Source organism: Rattus norvegicus, chromosome 1, assembly GCF_021556685.1.
Source record: "Rattus norvegicus strain SHRSP/BbbUtx chromosome 1, alternate assembly SHRSP_T2T, whole genome shotgun sequence".
Taxonomy (NCBI): Eukaryota; Metazoa; Chordata; class Mammalia; order Rodentia; family Muridae; genus Rattus; species Rattus norvegicus.
The window spans coordinates 120,022,228-120,030,839 of NC_141534.1; the positions used below are offsets into that span (position 1 = coordinate 120,022,228).

The 8,612-nt window shown below is 33.7% G+C and overlaps 1 pseudogene; it reads right to left on the bottom strand.

Annotated features, from left to right (window-relative positions):
• Positions 1 to 6,045: 6,045 nt before the first annotated feature.
• Positions 6,046 to 6,384, bottom strand: LOC108349768 (60S ribosomal protein L29-like; annotated as a pseudogene).
• Between the last annotated feature and the right edge of the window lie 2,228 nt (positions 6,385 to 8,612).

Sequence of the window (8,612 nt, forward strand, 5' to 3'; positions counted from 1 at the left end):
GGAAGGTAGAATTTCAGGCTTAAAAACAGAGAAGAGAAATTAGAGCATCCATGCAATGACAAAGATCAAGAGATAAGAAAGTATAAACAAAATACAGAAGAAATATTCGACATCATTAAGAACCAAATACATAAATTACAAACATAGAAAAGGAGTTCAAACTAAAAATTAAAAATGCATTCAACAAAATGATCACAGAAAATATCACATGAAATTCCCCCAATCTAGGGAAAAGAATGGTGGCCATCAAGTTATAGGAGGTATTTCAAAGACTAGTCAGACAAAGACATAAAAGAAGTTCTCCAGGTAATTTTATAGTTAAAACACTGTACACATTGCAGAACAGGACACATTGAAAGCTGTCAGAGAAAGGTGCCAAATAACACACAAAAGTAAACATTTCAGAGGAAACTTTTTCTCAACATAAACTCTAAAAAGTCTGAAGTATCCTTTTATTTCAAACTCTCAAAGAAAAATAATTGTCAAGCCATGTTAACGTGTTCTTCTTAAATGAAGAATAAAAGCTTTCTATAATAAATATACACTAGAGGAATTTATGCTGGGCCATAACAATAGATGATATTTCAAGGAAATCAACCCATTTATGAGAAAGGTTTACCATATCCATGAGGCCACAAGAAAGAATAAATCATATAAACACTGAATAAAAAATAGAGATTAGGAAAATACCAACATTTATTACACTGAAGTGACAAGAATTAATATGTGACTTTTACTAATAACTCTGAACACTATTGGCTTCAACTCTCTAGTCTAAAGAGAAACACCAGCAAAAAAATTAAAATAATACCCATTGATTTGGAAAAGCAAAAACTCTGCTCTAGCAAAGAGAAGAATAATTTTTTGGGAGGTCAAAAGATGAAAAATAAAAGCAAAGGGCTTCTAAACAAGTGATACTAGAAAGAAAGCAGAAACAACGATGCTACATGCTAACAAAATCAAAGTTCAAACCAAAATCAGCACATGAAACAAAGATCTCACCTCACATTAGCTAAGGGTACAATCCATCAGGACGATGCTTCAATTCAAATGTGCATGCACTGAATTTCAGCACACCCAATTTCATAAATGAGAACACATTTTAAGAGATAAGAACAAATCTTACCAAATGCCAGACAATTGAAATATATCTCTCTATTCTACCGTATCATAATGCAATAAAATTAGAAATCAACAGCAAAGAACTCTACAGAAAATATACAAACTTACAGAGATGGAACAACAAACTACTAAATGGTCAGTGGATAATTTTAAAAAGAAAGTTCCCTAGATCTGAATAGAACTGAAAGTACAATACATTAGAATGTAGAAAGTAAATTTAAGAGAGCTTTATGTCTGTAAATATATACATTGAAAAAATTGTAAACATTAAAGAAATAATGTAATGGGTCATTTTATCTCAATGTCTTAGAAAAGCAAGAATGTGGTAATCTATGAATGAGTAGATTAAAAAGTAACAGAGATAAGGGTGAAAGTTATGAAATGGAAATGAAAAAGTAAAAGTAAAATGCTAAGAGTTAAAGAAACAGAACACTGGTTCTGAGAAAGAACAAATGGGTTCACAAATCCTTAGCGGAGCTAACAGAGAGAAAGGAAGAGAGAGACAGAGAGACAGAGACAGGGAGATAGAGACAGAGCCACAGGCACAAGCAGAGACAGAAACGGAGTGAGACAGAGAGAGAAGAGACAGAGAGGATAGTTAATAAAACTAGAGTTGACAGAGGATTCAATACAATAGAAAGCAATGAAATTCAGAAGGTCGTTTGGTCACATGTTGGAAAATTATATTCCTGTAAATTATGAAGTCTAAAGAAATAGATATATTTCTAGAAACATATGATCCATCTAATAAAATTAAAGAAAAATGATATAAATAATAAAGTATATATAACAAGAAATGAAATTGAAACAATAATAAAGTGTGCCATCTGAAAACAACCCAAAGCCCAGATAGTCACTGCTGAATTTTAGGAGGCATTTGAAGTAAGATCAGTGCTTCTAAAATATTTCACAAAACAGAAATAAATCTTTTTATTAATCTAGCATTATTCTGATATTAAAGCCAGATAAAGATACAAAAATTGTAGGTCAGTCTCCCTAATGAACTTGAACGCAAAAATACTTACAGATGAAGTTCAACCAAACATCAAAAAGATCATTCACCATTACCAAGTGGGCTGTATTCCATCAATGGAAGGATGTCTCAAGACACACAGAGCACATTATTAGATTCAATGACAGAAACTGAACAGTCATCTCAATAGACAAACAAAAGACTTATGACAAAGTCAAATGTTCTTTCATTAAAAATATCCCCAATGGAACAGAGTAAAGGGAGTATACTTTACTATAATAATGGCTGCATACAAGGGACCTACAGTCCACATCATACTAAATGAAGAAAAGCTCAAAGCTTTTGTAGTAAAACCAGGAATGAGACAAGTGCGGCCACTTTCTTAATTCTTATATACTGTATAAAGTCTCAGATAGAAAGCAAAAACTAAATAAAATACATAAATATAGGAAAGAAAAATGCAAAATTACCTCTAATAGTAGTCAATGTGATCCTGTAAATAAGAGATTGTAAGAATAGCTTAAGGAGGGCACTCCAGCCACATGTCCCCTGCACTCCATGGAAGGGGAATAACAATCGAAATGTAAATAAGAAATACAAAAAAAAAAAAAAAAAGAATAGCTTAAGGAAACCCTTGGAACTAACACTTCCATCAAAGGAGCAGGATATAAAATCAGTGTAGAAAAGTCAGTTAACATTTCTGCAAATCATTAATAACCATGTTGAGAAAGAACCAGGACAACAATCTTGTTAACAAGAGATTCAGACAGTACCTCAGATTTACGTTCTGTGAGGAGGTGAAAGTCATCTACAATGAAAATTTTAGAACACAGAAGAAAGAAACTAAAGAACTTATTAGATATGAAAAGATGCCCTAAGCTCATGAATTGGTAGAATTAACCTTGTTAAAATTGGTGCATAATCAAAAGCAGTATAGATTTATAAATTTATAAATTCAATCTAACCTCTGTCAAAGTTCCCATATTTTCCACAGAAATAGAAAAACAATTCTAAAATTTAATCAAATGTATAAAATAACCCAGATAGTGTATCTATCAGAAAGACCAACAATGCTAGATATTTTAATACATGATTTCAAATCATATAAATATCCAAAGCAACAAAGCCATCATTGAAATGTTTAAGCATAGTTGAACAGATAAATGGCATAGGACACAGGACACAGAATTAAGTACAGATGCTTACAGTTACCTGATCTTTAATGAAAATTTCAAAACATACACATCCAAATGAAGAAATAGCCTCTATAAAAATTGGTACTGAGGCCATGGTGCGGAGATAACCAGGGACACCTACCTTCTCAGAGGAGGAGAAGTGGATGGGGAATTATTGTGGGAGGGGCTGACTAAGAGGAGGGCAGTGAGTGAGATGTAAAGTGAATAAGTAAAAAAAAAATGAAAAGAATTTGTATTGAGACAACTAGTATTTTTATGTAGAAGAATGAAAGTAGATCTGTGTCTCCTTGAAAAATTTTAATTAAAATGAATCAAAAAAACCATAGAATATCTAACAACTTTTTCTTACCAAGCATAGGAAGCCTTCCTTTTAGTAGTTTCTTGGAGAAGTCCAAAAGACTTCCAAACCAATGTAGGATATAATCATTCCTCTTGGATGTTATCAAGAATACCTTATCATTAAAGTGGCATCGCACACTTTAGACACAAGACTTAGAGGAATCCAATAAGAGCTAAACTGTATGTCTTCTCTTTGAAGCATAGCCCTCATAGGATTACTAGGTACAACACATGTTGCCAAGGTAGAAAAATAATTAATAATCCTATTCAATTGTAATGCCTACCAACAGCAACAATGACAAGCTGGACAAGACATTCCCAGTGGTACAATAGCAGCACTTTTATCTTGGTAAACAGAAGCCATCTAATTAGACATAAGGTACAAATCCAAAGGAGGGAATTTATACAATACAGTAAACCTAACCAACTACTTGTGGCTGATGATGTCACAGTCTCTACAATTTTCACTTTTCTAAACCAATATAATTTATAACATCATTCTAAATATCTATCTTTATATCTACAGATAAACGTAGTTCTCACCTTACATAAAAGAAAAAATTTCCCTTGGCAAACAGATCATTACCAAAATTCACAACTGTTCAAGATTCAGAGAAGAGCAGACCATTGGTGTGTCAAGCCACAACTGATATATCTATGATGCATCCCCTATACATTAAGGCTTGGTGAACATCATGGAAAAACTGTAAGATTCAGTAATCCAGGACATCTGCTGAGATGTGTTTTTTTTCTATAAGACGGGAGGTAGGGATAAGCTGCCCCTGTGAAATCTCAAAAATAGGGTCACCTAAATAAGATTTGCAAAATAACATCGCCAGTTGACATGGCAATGCAAAAGGACAAAATCTCTCACAAAGATCCCCCAATAGATGAAGATCTATGAGAAATTAATGGTTGCAAAGCTATAAAGAATTAATATTCTACTGGAGCAAGCTCCAAATAAGTTATCCAATCCTAAGGAGTCAGACCTAAACACATATAAATATATAAGCTACACTAAGTGGACTCAGCAGGATACTATATATATATATATATATATATATATATATATATATATATATACTATTTAAAAAAGAGGTCAATATATGAAAAGAGCTGAGAGAACATGGGAAACATTGGACAAGAAGAACCTACAGTTGAAAGGGTGTATGTTTAGTTCACATGTATGAAATTCTCAAATAGTAATAAAAAAACAAAATCAAGCAAATTAACCAAACACTCTTCAGTAAGGGACAAATGATCTTTGTGTGGCAGTGAGTATGAGACTATAATTCAGGAAAACATATGAGTGATGTTCTACCAAGCAAAAGATAACCTAGTATCACGAGAAAACACAAGACAACTAGAGATTATAGAAATGAGTGAGAAATGAATCCTGTCAGCATGCCAAAAATAAGGGAAGTCTGTGTAGCTGTGCTGGATTAAAAGAATCCCAGAGCTATGTCAAATGCAAAAATTGCCCATAAAGTCACTTCCATTCAGCGGAAGAAATGGTGAAAAGACAATATTACGTTAAAGGATACTGATGGCATAGAAATGATAAATTAAACAAAAAAATTATCAATTTAAAATGCATTCAACTGTGTCGAACTACCATAGGAAGACTCTATTTTAAAGAAATAATAACAAAGTTATGAGTTTTCTATGTTACGGTGATGTGGACAGCCTATGCACTCAGGAAGCTAAACTTTGAATTTCAATCCTCTCATAATCACGTCTGCTGACAACAATGCTGTCCTGGGAAGCTGGACAGTGGCACACCATAGCCACCAGTGAACCACAGGAACGGGATATGGAACTGCCAGCATTCTATCATATGCCATATTGCAGATGTATTTCAGGCTTATTGTATTCTCAACTTAGTGTGGACTCTGAGATCAGTTGAGGGGTATCTGAAAAATTAACAAACAAGGAAATAAAGATTTAGGGAGCATTATCAACTTAATCATGACTATTGTGCTCTATTCTTAACTTCTCTGATCATTGTAGAGCAGCAATAATAATTTCAAAAAAACCCCAATAATCACATTAGAAAATAATATCTGATCTTTATTTGCTTTTAAGTAGTTACTTTAAGAAGGGAGAAAGCCCTTAAAGCTTGGTTAGCCATGTAAGCAGAAATGTCTGCAGGATGTTGCCACCCAGAGTGGTAGTAAGATGGGTTCAATGACTGAGCATAAAATCTCCATGAGACTAGTAGCCATTTTTCTTCTTACTTGATATAAAATTGTCATTTTATTCATCTGTTAGCTTACTTATTGGATTTCTTCACTCTTTTTTTTCTTGTCTCAAGTTTATTTGTAAAAACAGCATAGGACACTGGTCATCTGCAAATAGTGTGTAGGTAGGTGTGTCACAGCAGTCCATCTGTCTTCACAGTGGCAGGAGCCTTTTCTATGGGGCCTTCACAGGGTCCTGGGTACCCTTGGGAGCCTGGACTGGAGCTGAGGCCTTAGCTGGAGTTTTGGCCTCTGCCATGGTTTGAACCTTAGGCTTTGGTTGGCAGAGTCTACGACCCTTGGCCATGTAGCTTTGAATCTTCTTCCCAAGCTTGGGGTGAGCAATGAAAGCCAGACAGCTGAGTTTGTGGCTGGAGCCCTTTGGCATCATGGGCTTGACAGCCTGAAGCTCCATGAGGGCCTTGATGGCCCCTGCTCCTGCACTCACTGCCTTGGCAATGTTGGCCTGCATCTTCTTCAGGCCTTTCATGTTGTGCTTCTTGGCAAAGTGCATGACCGGAAGAGAAAGAGCGATTTCTTCACTCTTTTGTTCAAGAATGGTTTGGGAATGTATTTTAAAATGAGTTTCAGAAGTTCTTTTATTGTTGAGAATAGTTTACACTATCCTGGAGTTTTTGTTGTTTCAAATGAATTTGAGAATGAGCCATAGATTTTTTCAGAATGAGACTCTCACATCTATCTTCCCTCCAGTTGATTATACAAACCCAGAAAATCCCTTAGTCCCAGAAATTTGCTCTATTTTTTCCCTATAGATTATCTGAAAGAGAATTGAGACATCTCATTACTAAAACAACCTCACCTGTGCAAAGTGACAACTTATGACAGGTGTTCAGAAAAGAATGCTTGGCAGTAATTACCAGGAGTCACTGTTTAAAGTCAGTGTAGACCAACAACAGATTTGGTGTTTTCAATTTCACTAACAGTCCTATACTTATTTGGCCTTTTATACAATTAAACATGAACTATACTTGAGTCAGTAATGCATACTAACAGTACAGGTAGGAACACTTTATATGACAATTACAATACTAAAATGCATATATACAAACCCCAAGACCTTTAACCTGGTATGGGAGCATTGTATCTTTTCATTCTCTTATGTTTCTTTCTTGTTTCTTTTTTATATATTAAAAGAATTTAGAGATTATAATATAATTATAACATTTTCTTTCCCTTTCCTGCTTCTAAACCCAACCATATATGCCTCATTGCTTTCTTTCAAATATATGATCTCTTTTTTCATTTTGATTGCATTCATATATGTAGGTGTATACATATACATATAAATTCTTAAATATTACATGGTCAATCTGTGAGTGCTGCTTTTGCAGGTCTCATGGCTGACCATTTGGTATTGGATAACCAACTGGTGTGTTCCTCCCTGTGGAATACTATTTCTCCCAATCTCACCATTCCTGAGATACCTGAAGTGCTTTGTGTAGGGCTGAGATTTGGTGTGCTTTCTCCTACCCACTTTGGCATATCTTTTGATCTTACCTTTGAGTTGACCAGTAAAATATGGTACCAAGTGAATATTTCATAGTAGAACTGGGCTATTCCTTAGTTCTAGATGCAAAAATGTTGGAAGCCTTTTTTCACCCATCAAAAGGTTCAAGCTGACACTTCTGTAACAAAGGACATGTAAGAAAAGGTTGCCTAATAGATTTAATAAAATTGTTTATAACTTATAAACTTCCCTTGTCCATTGCAAAGAATTGTTTAAGACAGAAATTGATAAAAGTAGAAAAGTAAAATAAATTATCACTTCTTGCAGCTAGTGCTGTCCTATACAGTGCCCCACAGAATTCAGGAGAAAACAATTAAACATTATATTTAAAAATTTCAACAAATAGCAAAATATACAACTGTATAAAAGTTTTTCAATATTCCAATTACCAACATGTGGTGGAAAAAAATCAAGAAAGTAGGCCAAATCACAATTCTTTTAAAAAACACCTAAGAATTACTTAACCAGGAAAATGGAAGAATACAAAATAATTATGAAACTTCAAAGAACAAATTTGAAAATATTAGACTATGGAAATACTTCCTATGCTCAGAGTCACAAAATGAATACTGTATACATGTTTACATCACTAAAGGCAGTCTACAGATTCATTTCAATCTCCATAGTAATCCCCATGATGTTGTATCTCAAGGAAGCAAGCATCAATTACGGGAACACAAAAGACAATGCATAGTCAAAGAAATTTTGAGGAAAGAGAACAAGCCTGAAGGTACAACAATAATTAATTTCATGTTATAATATGACAAAATTATTTAAAATGGCAGCATGAGACTGCTGCCAAAACACACATATAGAGGATAAATAGAATAGAGACATGGCAGCTAAATTCACAGGAGCCTGTTTTTAAAAGAGAGAATGAAAATGTATATTGGAGGAACAATAGCTTTTCAACAAATGGTACTGATAAAATTAGAGTAGAAAGGAGAAAACATACAAAAAACTGAATATGAGAATGATTATGATCATAGTACATGATATATTTGAAACTAATAGACCTTTTGAAATTCATCACTATGTATAATTAATATACACCAATGACACTAATAAAATAAAATTATATATACATATTATGTATTTACAGCTTTGTTCTGACACAATTTACTTGCTTCAAGACTTTAGGGATGTAAAATTTGAAAATGTTAACGAATAATGACTTGAGATGTTCTTATAGCATGAATCATGAATCATGTAAC